Raw genomic sequence first — 15,852 nt, 5'->3', positions numbered from 1 at the left:
ATATTTAATGTCTTCAGATAAATTTTCAAGTTAACTTTTATTCTTTAGGTACATTTTATTGTTGGATATTTTTTAAATGTGATTTTCTGTTTGTTACTGGTGAGTAAAAGTGCAGTTGATTTTTTTTTTTAAGTGTGATTTTGTTTGTTTTTGTTTGCAAGATTTTATTTGTTTATTTGATAGAGAGAGAGAATGAGCACAAGCAGGGGGAGGGACAGGAGTGGCAGAAGCAGGCTCCCCACAACAAGGAGCCCGATGTGGGACTAGATCCTAGGACCCTGGGATCATGACCTGAGCCAAAGGCACTTAACAAACTGAGCCACCCGGGTGCCTGCAGCTGATTTTTTAAAAATGAATTCTATATAGCCACAATGAACTGAACACTAACATACCTGTTTAGATAAATGTTAGACATGCTCAAAAGAAAGTAAGATTAGAAGCCCAGATTTTTACTCTGAAATTACTTTTGCTATTTTAATAAATCGTACATTAACAGTCATCGTTTTTTTACATATGGAACGCTTCACGAGTTTGCGTGTCATCCTTGTGCAGTGACCATGCTGTTCTTCTCCGTATTGTTCCACTTTTAGCATATATGCTGTCTAAGTGAGCACAGTAATCATCTTTTTGAATAGATTTTATTGAGATACAGTTCACATACAATAAAATTCACCCATTTAAAAGTGTTCTTTATAGTCACACGTGTACGCAGCATCACTACCATCTAATTTTTGAATATTTTCATGATCCTAAAAAGAAACCCTATACCCATGGTCAGTCACTCCCCATTCTTATCCTTCCCCACTCCCAGCTCTGAGGCAGCTACGAATCTATTTTCTGTTTCTGAATTTGCCTGTTCTGGACATTTTTACATAAATGGAATCATACGGTACATGTTTTTTTGTGACTGGCTTTTTTCACTCAGCGTAATAATTTCCAAGGTTCATCTGTGTTGTAGCTTGTATCAGTACTTCATCCTTTTTGTGGTTGGATAATACTTTCTTGCTGAATGTATCACATTTTGCTTACCCATTCATCTGTTGAGAGACACTAGACTGTTTCCAGTTTTTGGCTGTCATGAATAATGCAATTATGAGCCTGCATATACAGATTTTTATATGGACATAAGCTTTCATTTCTCTACTTAGGGGTTAGACTTTCTGGGTCATATGGTAATTCTGTATTTAACTTTTAAGGAACTGCCAAACTGGTTCTACTTAGCAGTTATACCATTTTACCCTTCCACCAGCAATAGATGAGAGAGGTGAATAGTCGCCTTAAAACTACTTTTGCATTCTCTAAAGAGTAGTTGCTATACATTAGGCTTATCTTTAATTGTGATTATTATTTTAAATAATGGGAGAAATAGCAATTTATTTTAACATTGGATTCATTTTAAGTGAATTTAAGTGAATTAAAATTCATTTTAAATGAATTGAGAAACACTCATTTATGATTCTATTTAGAATATATCCTTTTAATTTTTTATAGCCTCATTGAGGTGTCATTTACATACCATACAGTTTACCCTTCCTTAGCATTCAGCATGATGATGTGCAGCCATCACCACCGTCCAGTTGTAGAACATTTCCCTCACTCCAAAGGGGTCCTTTATGCTTGTTGCAGTCAATTTCTGTTCCCTTCTCCTGTCCCAGGATATGATCTACTTTCTCCTTAATTAATTTTGGCTTTTCTAGACATTTTACATATAAATGGAATCATATAAATATGTCTTTATATCTAGCTTCCTTCACTAAGCATTACGTTTCTTCCATTAAGTTTTATCTTTGTTGCATGAATTATTAATTTCTTTCTGGGGTATTGTTTGTTTGTTTGTTTGTTTGTTACTACTTTTTGCTTATCCCTTTACCAGTTGATGGATATTTGGGCTGTTTACAGTTTTTGGCTGTTATGATTGATACTGCTATGACCATTTACATACAGTGACATATGTTATCATTTCTCTTGGTTAGATACCCAGGAGTGAAACTACTGGGTCATATGGTTAAGTATCTGAGTAGGCTGTTGAGAAACGGCCAAACTGTTTTCCAAAGTGGCCGGGCCATTTTATATTCTCATCAGCAATGTATGAGGGTTGCAATTTCTTCCTATCCTCCCAAACTTTGAATTTTTCAATTTTATAAAGATAATTATGGCTATTCTAGTGAGTTGTGTAGTGGAATATCATTGTGGTTTTATTTGTATTTCTCTATTAGGTAATGATGATGAGCACCTTTTTATATGTTTACTTAAATATTAATGCATCTTTGGTGAAATAGCTTCATAACTTTAGCCCATTTTAAAAAATTGTTTTATTATTCTTCAGGTCTGAGGGTTTTAATATGTTAGACACCATTTCTTTATCATTTGTATGATTTGCACATATTTTCTCTTATTTTAGGGCTTGTCTTTTACCTAAATTATGACTTTTGAAGAATTTGATGAAGTCTAATTTTTCCATTTTTCTTGTTCATTTTTTAATAGATTGCATCTTTGTTGTCATGTTTAGAACTCTTTCCCTAACTTAAGCTTACAAGCTTTTTTCTATGCCTCCTAGAATTTTTGAAGTTTTAGTTCTATAATTCCTGCGGTGGTCCATTTTAAGTTATTTTTTTGTATATTGTGAAAGATTGACACTTATCTACTTTTGCATGTGATTCTTGACCTGTCCCAGCATCATTTGTTGAAATGACTATGAATGTGAGAGTTTATTCTGGGCTCTATCCAATTTCATTATCTGTATGTCTGTCTTTATGCCAATATCACACTGTGTTGGTTTTTATAGCTTTATAAAGGTTTGAAGTTAAGTAATGTAAGTCCTAAAGCTTTAATCTTCTTTTTCAGAATTGTTTTGGATATTCTAAATCTTTATTTAGATTTTATATATGTCTATATATGATATATAAAATATTTTATATATATGTGTGTGTGCATGTATATAAATATATCTTTCATATATATCTTAGAGTCAATTTCATGTGTATCTTAGAATCAGTTTCTACCAAAAAAATAGCTATGGTGGTATTTTGATGATGATCAGTATGGGGAGACTTGCCATCTTTTTTTTTTTTTTTTTTTTGCTAAGAATGTTTTAATTTTTTAAATTTTAATTCTGGAATACTTAACATACATGTTATATTAGTTTCAAGTGAACAATGTAGTGATTCAACAATTCCATACATTAGCCCATGCTCATCACGACAAACACACTTCTTAATCCCCATCCCCCCCCCTGCTCTGGCAACCATCAATTTGTTCTCTGTAGTTAAGAGTCTTTTCTTGGCTTGTTCAACTCTCTCTTCTTTTTTTTTTTTTCCTTACTTGTTTTGTTTCTTAAATTCCACATAGGAGTGAAATTGTATGGTATCTGTCTTTCTCTGACTTATTTCACTTAATATTATACTCTGTAGCTCATCCATATCTTTTCAAACGGCAAGATTTTATTCTTTTTTATGACTGAATAATATTCCATTATATGGAATTTCATTATATTTTATATGTAGATATATAGATTTATATATTGCAGCCTCTCTAAACTTTCTTAGTAGCTTTTTGGTAGACTTCCTAGAATTATCTCATAGAAGATAACGTTGCCTGCAAAGAGTTTTAACCTTTTTTTTTTTTTTTTTCCCCCAATTTATGTGTCTTTCTCTTCCTGGTCTTAGAGCAGTGAGTAAACTTTCTGGTTCAATGGTGAATAGTGTTGTCTAGAGCAGGCCTCTTGCCTTTTAACCAGGATTATAGGGCAGTAGGACAGAGCATTCAGTCTCTCACCATGAAGTATGGTATTAGTTGTAGATGTTTGTCTCAGAAAGGAAGGGTTGTTTTCACTCTGAAGCAATCAATTACGTAATATATCTTATTAATAGAATAAAAGGACAAGAGCCTTTTATGTACCTCAGTAGATGCAGATAAAAGAAAATCAGGGAAATATAACAAAATAAAAAGTTTAAACAAAAGAAGAGGTAGAGGGGAAGCTACTTTATGTAAAGTGATGTGGACAAACTTCTCTGAGGAAATGACATTGAAATTGATTATCTAGACAACCTGAAGGTCCTAATCAGGCAAAGAGAATATACATGAAGGGTAGTTCAGCATCTGGCATTGTTCTTGTCTTATTCACTTTATAATTCCGACACCAAGCACAGTGCCTAGCCCCTTACAATTTGTTCAGCTTAACAGGTAGTTGAGTGTCTTGCTTTCTTAGCATCACATTCATTTTGCTGTATCTGTCATTAAATATTATTTGAAATTATGTATTTTGATGATCACATAATATTGTACGGAAATACTATATTTCTATAATTATAACAGTTACTTAAATGCTTTCTTATTCATAGAAATGCTTCCTATCTTCATGATCCCAAACTTCTGGGAAATATAGTTCCACTGACTTGTATTTAAGACTGATTTACTCATTTATTAATATAAAACAGTCTTAAGATATTAATCTATGAGAGTAGTTTCTTTAATATTACCTTTTGCCAACTTTTATTTAAGTATTCTTTTAATTTATCTTTCATGTGATCGTGTTGGCTCAAAAAGGTTAAATAGTGCTTTAATAGAAACTAGCCATTAAACTGTTGTAGAATGTGGCAAAATATCAGACACCAATTTTGGGCTCTGGGTATTTTTCTCTTTATATAGAAAGTATAGACTCATGAACTTCATATACCATTGCCAAGTGTTTTGTACTGCCTGAACTGAGACCACTGTAGGTGGGTTACTCTAGAGAAAAGTCAGATGTCTCTTCCAGAGAACTGCCAAGGCCCCATTTTTGTTGTAAGTAAAATATACCAGAGTTTGAATTCCACTTTAAGCTTTTACTGGTATTTTGATTTGGGGCCAGGTTCCTCATTTATAAAGTGGGATTGATGATAGTCACCTCATTAGGTCGTTTTAAAGATCATGTATATAACCTGATACACATGACACACTAGCGTGTCTGATACACACTAAGCACCCAGAAAACAAGGCTACCATTAATTACCTTTTAAGTCTCTGGTAGTCGTGGGCGTGTTGGTAGGAATGCTAGCTATAAGTGTTCCTAATGCTTCAAGGCCTCATTAGCAGATGCTAACCAGCTTGTTAATGTTGTGCCTCTGAAGATGGTTACTGATATTTTTGTGAGGAATTGATCATTTTCTTCACTGAGTATACTTGGAGTCATCTGGAGACTGTTTCTTGACTGCACGTGTCCCCAAAAAGATTTGGCCCCAAAGGTGGTATTTTAAAATACCATTAAGTTAGATCTTTTGACCTCTTGTAAGTCAATGTTTGTAGCATTCATTAATTTATGTATATAGTTATGGTTACTTTCTTTTACCCTCTTTAAAATAAAAGGTAATACATTTTCTTTATTTTTCAAGAAGGAAAGAATTGCAACTGAAAAATAAACGATTAAATTCTACTTGAATTTCAGAGCTTTAGTAAATAATGTTGACAAGGGGCAAGATGGGGTTGCCAGGGTCTAGCGTCTGGAAATCCCTAAGGCCCCCAGCAGATGCTAATAGGAATACTAATATGATTGCAAATACGGTTATTTTAAAATTCACATATAAATCACTGCCTTCTAGTTATAAATAATCAGAAGTGATTATTCCCTGTTTCTCTTAGAATTCCTATCAGAATTTATAGTCAAGGCTCAATTTAAATCCAAGATTTGGGGACACCTGGCTGGCTCAGTTGGTTAAGCAGCTGCCTTCAGCTCGGGTCATGATCCCAGCGTCCTGGGATCGAGTCCCACATCGGGCTCCTTGCTTGGCAGGGAGCCTGCTTCTCTGCCTCTGCCTGTCACTCTGTCTGCCTGTGTTCGCTCTCTCTCCCTCTCTCTCTGACAGATAAATAAATAAAATCTTTTAAAAATAAATAAATAAATAAATCCAAGATTTGTAATTTGGGGACACGACACTTGATTGGCCTTGCTCAGTTGTCTGTTTCCCCTCAGTAGAATGGGATCATGCCTTCTCTGCTCGTTTCACTGAGTTACGAAGATCAAATGAGGTCATGCCCATGAAAGCGCTTTGTAAAGCACGTAGCTTACTAATTATTACTCCAGTTTATCCTGTCAGACCTGCCCTTTTCTCACGACTGTTTGGTAGGTCACTGGTGGAGGTGACATGATAGCTCAGAGCTCTGTAATGGGCACAGCTCTGAGGAGTCTTTTACTCGTATAGGGAGTGGACAGTTGTAGGCTGTTGGTATTTTTATCCTTTAATTCATTTTATTTTACCAAAGTAATGTGTGTTTATTATAAAGAAAAAAGAAACTAGGGACTATAAATCAGCAAAAAGGAAAAATAAAAATTACCTCTAAATACAGAAATAATTGCTACATTTATTTTCATATATGTTGGAAACAAATTCAGCTATACTGAACTTAGTGCTCTGTTTCCTATTTTTATCACTCAGTGCATGTTTTATGGAATGATAGCCTATATTTTTTTATATAATATATTAGTGGCTACATAGTATCCTACCATGTAATATGCCAGAATTTATTAAACCTGTCCCAAATTTGTTATTTTACATTTAATGGCTGTTTTCTTTCTTTTTTTTTTTAATGATTAGAAATAATGTATATTGTCACATCCTTATGGCTGAATACTTGTATATGTCCTCATTTTTTTTTCTCATTATGATAAATCCTAGACTTGGCATTGCTACACAAAGGGGCATACAACATTTGAGGAAATTTAATATTTTGTAGCTTTATTAAGTCGTAATTGACATCTAATAAACTGCACATGTTTAAAGTTTAAAGCTTGATCAATTTTGAATGTGTATACACCCATGTCCAACACAGTTAAGGTAACGTCCTTTTGTAATCCTTCCTTCCTGCACCATCCCACCGCTGGATCCCCAGATAACCACCGAAACATTTTCTTTCCCTGTGGATTACTTTGCATTTTCTACAGTTTTATGCAAATGGAATTACAAACTGTGTATTCCTTTTTGTCTGGCTTCTTGCACTCAGCATAATTATTTTGAAACTCATCCGTGCTGTTGTTTATATCAATCGTGCATCCTTTTTTGTTGCTGAGTAGTAAATATCCCATTGTATGAGTATACCATAATTCATTTACCTACTGAAAGGCATTTGAGTTATTCCCAATTTTTGACTTTTTAAAATAAAGCTGTTTTGGAGATTGGTGTGCAAGTCTGTCTCTGGACATAAGGCATTTGATATTTATTACAAATTTTGTGCTAGAAGGTTACATACGGAGTATTTTGTAACAGGAAAAGCTTAATATGAACATCTATTTTTCCTTTTTCCTTTTTAGTTTTCTTTTTAATTTCTTTCCTTTTTTTTTGAAATATACCTTTGGGAGGATTTAGAATTTTTAGATGTAACTTAATTGGAATAATTTGACAGAAATTTGAAATTAACAGAGGTTAATAAGCACAAGCTAGCAACTGTAAACCTTACTCACACTTGCCTTGAAACATCTACTTCTATCCAATGTATTGTCTAGAAAGCAAAAGTTACGTAGTTTCCCTTAATGAATGATCCCTATTTCATAAACTATATTCCTCTGTTAAATGACTACTTCTACATTGAACTTGAACAGAAAATATACTGGGAAAAGTTTACAGAACTCCACAAAAAATATTCCAGAATCTGGTTTTCCTTTTCCTCAGGTGCACACTAGACCGGAGGAGAAACGGGGAATTTTAAGTTTCCAGATGACACCAGAGCTCCTTTTCAACAGCCTTCTCCATTTCCTTTCTCAGAAAGTAGAGACAGATGGTGAGAATATTCTTCCTGATTTCTTAAGGCTTAATCATGGTGATTTTAATATATTTTAGAGAATCCTTTCTTAGTGATAAATTAGCTTGTAATCACCAGATTTATGTTTTGTGTTTTATCTGTGCAAATTATTTCATTAGGCACAATGTGGTTTAAAACAAACCAACAAAAAAGTCGATACTGAATAAGATACAATCCTAAGGAACTTACTGAGAAAGGATAAGTAGAGATAAATTTAATCAAGTAGTAGAAAGAGCTTAAACGCCATAAGAAAAACAACAAAAAAAAATTCTATAGAATTCAAAGGACTAGATTACTTGTGGAGTGGGGTATTGGGAAGCTTGAAATTAAAAATAGTGTTTGTGTTGATGATAATGTGTTTTTACCAAAAAACAGAGAAAATGAACAGTTAATATAAAACCCGAAATAGCAATCTGATTTCAGATAAAAAGTTAATTATTGTTTTGAGGAAAAATAGAAGCATGCTTGGTTATTGTGGGATTATTATAGTCTAAGTCAATGATTACTTTTTGAATTAGGTAAAATGGTTACCTCTTATAAGGCAAATAGTATATTGGAATTTCTGAGAAGCGATAAAATGGTCTGATTAAATTAACACTAGTAAGTGGACAGCACAACAGAAAGAGATGGGTGAGTGGCTAATTCTATGTGGATTAACACTCCTGTTATCTAGTTGAACTAGAACCTAAATGAATTTGTCATATCTTAAGCTCTTGGACTTTGTGCCTGCTTACGCCTGGGCAGAGAAGCGCTCCAAATAAACTGGGAAAGGACACAGTGATTAATTATTGTGCTCATCATTCGTTGTGAAGAGTTCACTTTCAATTAGCTAGCTGAAAACTCCTGTTAGAAGAAAGCAGATAGGATATCCTGAACTTCATGGTGTTTTAATGGACCCTGATGTTTCTAAAGGAGAATGGCAACTTTGAATCAAATTTGTTCCTTATCTAAGGTGTCATATGGTTGGCTCAGTGATAATACAAATTCCTTTTTCTCTACTCTTCTGATTATATTCAGAAAACCTAGTAATTAAGTTATTTAAGCATTCTACCTCTTTCTTATTTTAATTCTGTTTATTCTTGTAGTTTAAGCAAGAAAATCTTTAAAACATTTACTTAATAAAAATTAGTTACTCATAATTATTTGGTTGCTCGTCATTCGTCACATACTCACATACTGTTTTTTTTCCCCTAAATCAAGATTTTAAATCAGCCAGACTTTTATTTGTTCAATGCTGAGTTCTTTCATTCAGGTATAATTATGTGTTAATGACTGATAGTCTGAAATCTATTTTTATATTTGATGAGCTAAGTTGCTACTGCACCCCAATCTCCAACTTTTAATTTCACTAAAATGAAAATTATAATCATGCATATTCTTGTGACCTGCAAGATACAATTAGTTTGTTGTTGTTCTTTGTCAACGCCTTTGTTGTTCCAAGTACCGACCACCACTTTGCCAGTTGGATAAATAAATCATACATAGCCAGCTGAGAAATTTACTTAGCCAATAAGTTGTCCTTGAAAAATGGTCAGATTTAGATCTTTCTCCCAGATAGAAAAGACAGATTTTTTAGAATGTACAATGAATAGTTTGGAAAGCATATACAAATGAGCTATTTGTGATCATTTTTTATGTATATTTAAATTTTTTTCAAGATTTGAAAGGGAATATGTTAAGTATATGTTTTCCAAATTGTGTTTTGTATATGTGCTGCCGAAGCGAGCACTCCAAATTGTGTTTTGAATGAGACTTCATGGTCAAATAAATTTGGGAGAAGTTGTCATTATATAAAATATCTTTTCAGTAGGCATTCCATGAGCCAGCCTTTGACTTCTCAGTTTCCAAAAGGAGGGTCTTATTTAGACTAGTATTTGATAGAAAAGCATTTGAAGACTCTGAATTAATATATTCCATGATGTTTTACTATGGTTTGTCTGTCATACAGCTACACTCCAAGAACGGGTATGGTCACTTTTTTTTTTTTTTTTTAATGGAAGAGAGAGAAGGGAGAGGGAGAGAGAGAGAATCTCAAGCAGACCCCACACCGAGCTCGGGAGCTTTATACGGGGCTCAGTCTCACCACCCTGAGATCATGACCTGAGCCAAAATCAAGAGTTGGATGCTTAACCTGCTGAGCCACCCAGGCGCCCCAGTACATCGTGTTTTTTAAGTAGAGTAATGTCCTGAATGAGAGGCCAAGGAGGGTGATTAGGAAAAAAGGAGAAGAATCGGATTAAATGAATATTGCAAACCATATAAAGCAGGCGGCGTTTCTGAAGCTTCTCAGGGCCTGAAGCGAGATCTCCTTTGCTCCCCTGTCAGCTCCTGCTTTGGAACAGAAAAAGTAATCATCCCACATAACTCATAAAATAAAATCACCTTTTTCTTTGGTTTTTAGAACTCCATATTCTTTCTGTCTTCTGTTTATTTCAGAGTGCAGCATTTGTTAGCTGATTTTGGCAAATACTGATAATATTAAAAACAGTGACTGTCTCCGGTAGAATTAGATAATTGGCCATAAATCAATTTACCTTAAGTACTTGAATATACTCCTTTTCTCACTAAGTGGAGTTTTTATTACTATATCTCATGAGTTCTCACTGGGAAGAGTTCTTTAATGTATGTTTTTTTTTTCCCTAGTTTGATTACATTGGTGATAGCTATTTCAATGCACATAACTATTTCAAAACAGTTTTAAGTGCTAGAACTTTTCGATCAGTGATAGAAGTATCTGTATGAAAAGACAATGGCCATTACTCAGTTGGTTCTAACAGAATAGGTCACCAGTAAAGTGACCTATTTTAGTAGGTGGTAAAGTGAGTCTAATCATCTCCATGAAATGGTTTCCCCAAACTTTATAAAGCATTTCTTAAAGTCATGTTTTTAATTTAAGAAATAATACTTTGAGAGGCACCTGGGTGGCTCAGTCAATTAAGCATCTGGCTCTTGATCTTAGCTCAGGTCTTGATCTCAGGGTCATGAGTTCAAGCCCCACCTCCACACCCAGCATGGAGCCTACTTGAGAAAACAAAAAACAGGGGCGCCTGGATGGCTCAATGGGTTGAAGCCTCTGCCTTCCGCTAGCTTGGGTCGTGATCCCAGGATCTTGGGATGGAGCCCCACATTGGGCTCTCTGCTCAGCAGGGAGCCTGCTTCCTCCTCTCTCTCTGCCTACTTGTGATCTCTTCTGTCACATAAATAATAAAACCTTAAAAAAAAAAAAAGAAAGAAAGAAAGAAGGAAATAACACTTTGAAAAAGTGTTTATGCAAGGTAATCAGTGAAGACTGTGGTACTGGTGAAACCAAGATCAATCCAGAATCTAGGTGAGTTATTTTAGTTGGAATTAATTCCCATAAACTAAGTTGTCTTTCTCAGCTGATGTTTCCCTGGCTTTGTGGACAACCTGGGCACGAAAATTTGGGTGATGGGCTCAAATGAAGTATTGATTTCCAGCATTGCTTCTACCTACTCTTTAATTTCCTTTCCCACAGCCAGCATCTTGTCTCCGAGTGCATACCTCATCTGGAATGCTTGTGCTGGAAGCCTGCTTACTTAGGCCTTGTCTCCACAACTACCACATTTTCCTAAAACTTCCAATTTGCTTGTTACTTCTCTGATAAAATAATTCAGTGATCCCAATAATATAATGACCATAGGAAAGTGACAGGCCTTCCTTAATCCTAATTCACTGTTACAATGGGAACTGTTAATATAATTAATATTTTGCTGAAATTGATGTCATTAAAGAATTGGCTTTTTTAAAGTCTTTTACTTAGTACCTTAGTTGATACAACCAGCATCATTTTGAGAGGGAAATTCCCCACTACACCAAGCCTCCATGTCAACTCAGGTTTTTTTCTCTCCCATGAAAATTTTCAAATGAAATAATTAAAATAATTTTAAAATGTCTTGGTAAGAGTGTCCACTCACTTTCTCTTCTTATTCACACTCTGGTTTTTCTCACTTAAAATAATTGTAGTGAACCTGATACTCTCCTTGATTCTCTGCGATGTTTGCCCTCCAACCACACGGCCTGAGGTTTGCACTTTGAAGTTAGTGTGATGCTAACAGTACAGCTTATGCATGTTATTTAGATAACCAGAATTATCTCATTCTAGATCAGAGATATACTACATATACTAGAGTAATTTTCAAACCCTATTTATTTATTTAGTTAGTTAGTTATTTGCAGTTACTTATAGAAAGATTATTAATAGGGCACCTGTGTGGTTCAGCCGATTGAGTGTCTGACTCTTCCTGATTTCAGCTCAGGTCATGATCTCAGGGTTGTGAGATCGAGCCCCAGGACAGGCTCCCGCACTGGGCATGGAGCTTTGACCAACGTTCTCTCCCACCTTCTCCCTCTCCCTGCCCTCTTCCTGCCCTGCCCTATATGAGCATGTCCTCTCTTTTTCTAAGCAAAATAGATGATGAAATTTTTATCTCCAGTTGTCCTGCCTCCATCCCACCATCCTGCAGCTTGTTCTCTAAGGTTCTCAAAATGCCTATGGCAAAGGACCAGTGTTTGTTTACACTCCATTTTTTTTTTTTTAACAAATTACTGTTATTGTATTTTTTTAAAAAGCCACTATCTAGGACAGATTGGAAATGAAGAAAAAGGCCTACAAATTTACAAGTCCAAATTTTCCATCATTGACTTCAACTGATATATCATATTACATTATCGAATTCTAGAAAGTGTCATTATTCACAATTTCTGTGCCTTGAACAGAGGTCCGTTATCTGTTACTAGAAACTTAGTTAAACAAGTCTCTAAAACATCTGTGTGCTGTTCCTCTTCCCGCTGGGACCGACGCACCTCCCCCTGCTTGAAGAGTGCTCCTTAACTTCTGTTCCATTTGGCAAAGCCTGATTTTTGCTAGTCAGTTCATGCCACCTCCGTGGCAGAGTGCCTTCACTAACAAACGTGTTCCCTGCCTGTCTTCCTCCCAAGAATTTGCCCTTCCATGCTCTTTTGGCTTTGCGCAGGCCTTTTCTTACACTAGTATCTCACTGGGTTGTGGATTACGTTTTTCCTGACAGGGTGGGCCTACCAAAGGCTCGTTTGTTACTTAGTTATCCTCCTGTCCCGTCTTCAGCTCTCGGCACACACCAGCTTATTTATAAATATTTGTGGATTTGTTACTTCTGGCGTGGTGAATTCAGAAGAGTAGTAACTGTGCGTCTCTAGCTTACTAATTTTCTTTTTTAAAGGTCATTTTTTTCTCCCCCCTACTCAGCTCTCCGAGACGTTTCTGCATAGAGAACAGTACTTATCTGGCATAGTTATAGCATAAATTCTTGAAAATTAGAAAGTAGAGATTTTGTTTGAACATTGAAACCAAGATGGAAGTTCTTAACTTTATTAGAGTAGACTAGCAGCAGCTCTCAAACTTTTCCCTCTCAGCACCCCTTCAATCTCTTAAATTATTGAGGACCCAAGAGAGCTTTTCTTTATGGGAGTCATATCAACCAATATTTTACCATACTAGAAATTAAAACTGAGAAAATTTGTAAAGCACAAGAATATACAAGGCTACACTCCATGAGCCATTAACACATTAGCCATGACACATCTCATGGCCCCTGGACAACACTGTTGCACACTCATGAGAGAGACAAAATGGGTATCAGATTAGGTTTTGACCTCATGCACCTCCTAAATGGATCATGGAGACTCTGGGGATCCCTGGACCACGGTTTAAGAACTGCTTTATAGGAATTTACTGTCTAATTGCCTACAGAATATTCTGTATTTTTACTTCAATAATGTATCATAGCTTTTGCATTTGTAGGTTAATAAGTTGTGTGGGTTTTTTTGTTTGTTTGTTTTTTGGTTTGTTTTTTGTTTAGTATCTACAAGTCTTAACATAGTACCCACCCCCATATTAATAACTAAACATCCAGTGTGCTGGAAACTTATTACTGCTAGGGTGGAGATGCTCAGTCAAGAAGTCATTTTGTTTGTAGATACTTGGGAAGGTCATTTCTAGTTGTGCCCTCTCACTATACTGGCTTTCAATTGCTAGACCTTTTTATGACTTGTGAATCTCCAAATATATCTCCTGTGATGATGATTCTTCCTCCGGAGGGTTTGGAGACTTCATCATTTCTTAAGGAGTTCACAGAGTAAAGTTTGCTTCTTCTTCAGGGAAGTGAGAAGTACTCCCTTCAGAATCTTTCTTCTCTCCTTTGTTTGACCTTCCCCTCCACTTGCCTCAACCTGATCCCTGATGCTGGCTTTCCTTTTCTGAGAGTACAGTCTGCTCTCTGGCAGATAGTTTCTTGGCCCTGGTGACTCCTGTTCTTTTTTACTCCCTACCCTCTTACTTTGGCTGATACTCTGTTAAATTCTTTCTGAGGTCTTAGCAGGACAGTCAGTCTCCAGAGAATTTGACGACTCTCTTCAAATTGCATGGGTACTGGGTCTTCCCAGAGAGTTCTGGGATTTCTCTGTATACCTTGTCAGCTGCCTGGGAATACCAAGATGGCTGCTAGTTGAGAACTGATTCCCTGAAAACTCAATATTCTTTTTACTAATAGGCTTTTTATTGTGTAATGGTGTGATGGTGTGAACTATAATTTAGGGACTTATCATTGTAAGTGACACACTAGAAGCACAAAGTTGATAGAATGTTGGGGACTTTTTATTTTTTAATTCTGAGTTCTAAACATAGTACATACTCAATAAATGTTTGCAGAGTTAATTTTGTGCTCATTAGTGTTGATGAAATGCTTCATAATATGGTAGCCTCATCAACCACGTTATGATTTAAGCCAGACATCTCTGTCTTATACCCAAGGGAGATATGCCTTCACACTATTCTGAAAAGGTACATATTGCTGCCTTCATAAACAACAATCCCTACCTGATACTTAATGAAGATTATGGTTTGAAATGTACAAAATTCAAATCTCAATGAATTCTGATTCTGACTGTTCCCTAAATTCCTCTAAAGGAGTTCTTAGTTATCATGAAACTTTGTACAAATCATGTCAACAAGATGATTTACAAATGTGGGCTTCAGATATAATAATTATTTTCATTGTTTTTTGACTTAATGAATTTACTATTAAAAATACCCTTTTTGGGGGCGCCTGGGTGGCTCAGTGGGTTAAGCCACTGCTTTCGGCTCAGGTCATGATCTCAGGGTCCTGGGATCCAGTCCCTCATCAGGCTCTCTGCTCAGCAGGGAGCCTGCTTCCTTCTCTTTCTCTGCCTGCCTCTCCATCTACTTGTGATTTCTCTCTGTCAAATAAATACATAAAAAATCTTTAAAAAACAAAAAAACAACCCCTTTTTTACAGCACTATTTATGTTCTATAAATTGCTTTCTAAATATTCAGACCAGCCTTTATTTATTTTTCAGTTAATTTTTTTCTTCAACATTCCTGCCCCTGTCATATTTTGACCATATTTTCTTCTCTGCACAAATTCATCCCAATTTCTCCCCTCCAAGCCATCAACGACTCTACAACTTCTGTTTTTGTTTTTGGCATGCATTTAATCATACCATTGCCTGTAAACCTTCCACTGCCCACCAGATAAAGGCTAGCTCCTTGGCATGGCCTTGATTCAAAGTCCTTGGTCCCAATTGCATTTTCAGCCTAATCTCTAGTCACACTGGACCACCCCCTTCCTGTATCACACTCAGCTCTTCCCTGCCTATTTATGTAACCCAGAGTGGCGCCTTTCTCTTCTCCCTGGCCAGACCTTCCTTGTTTTTTAATGATCACGGACCATCACCTAGGGCACACGTATCTGTGAATGGAAAACCTAGTTACTGCTCACTCTGCATCCTTAGAGTTCTTTTTTTTTTTTAACACCAGTTTTCTAGCTGAAGCATTTAGCACAGTATATATACTCTTTTCTCCTTTTGCACAGGTACTAAAGAAATTCATATGTATGGTTCACTTTCTCATGCGTTATCTACTTACCTAGGTACTGCTTTACCCTTTTCCTGTCCCATTCAGGAAAGCCTATCAGAATTCAAGTTAGTGGGAGTGCCTGGGTGGCTCAGTGGGTTAAAGCCTCTGCCTTCAGCTCAGGTCCCCATCCTAGGGTCCTGGGATAGAG

The 15,852-nt window shown here is 35.9% G+C and overlaps 1 protein-coding gene and 1 non-coding gene across 4 annotated transcripts in view; one reads left to right on the top strand and one right to left on the bottom strand.

The window, feature by feature from the left end:
- Window positions 1-15,852, top strand: part of NRIP1 (nuclear receptor interacting protein 1) — a 96,905-nt gene that overhangs the window by 40,888 nt on the left and 40,165 nt on the right. Inside the window, exon 3 of one of the 3 annotated variants that reach the window (XM_059392166.1) lies at window positions 7,641-7,749. The exons of the other annotated variants lie outside the window; for them this stretch is intronic. The gene's annotated coding sequence lies outside the window, so the exon portion shown is untranslated. The remainder of the gene's footprint in view (window positions 1-7,640; window positions 7,750-15,852) is intronic. 3 annotated transcript variants of the gene reach the window in all.
- On the bottom strand, window positions 508-614 carry LOC132012675 (U6 spliceosomal RNA). The gene has a single exon (XR_009402677.1). It is a non-coding gene; the product is annotated as a U6 spliceosomal RNA (small nuclear RNA).

The sequence above is a fragment of the Mustela nigripes genome, chromosome 2, assembly GCF_022355385.1.
Source record: "Mustela nigripes isolate SB6536 chromosome 2, MUSNIG.SB6536, whole genome shotgun sequence".
In the NCBI taxonomy this organism is placed as follows: Eukaryota; Metazoa; Chordata; class Mammalia; order Carnivora; family Mustelidae; genus Mustela; species Mustela nigripes.
Note: the sequence above shows the minus strand (reverse complement) of the source record. Positions and strands in the feature narration are given on the sequence as shown.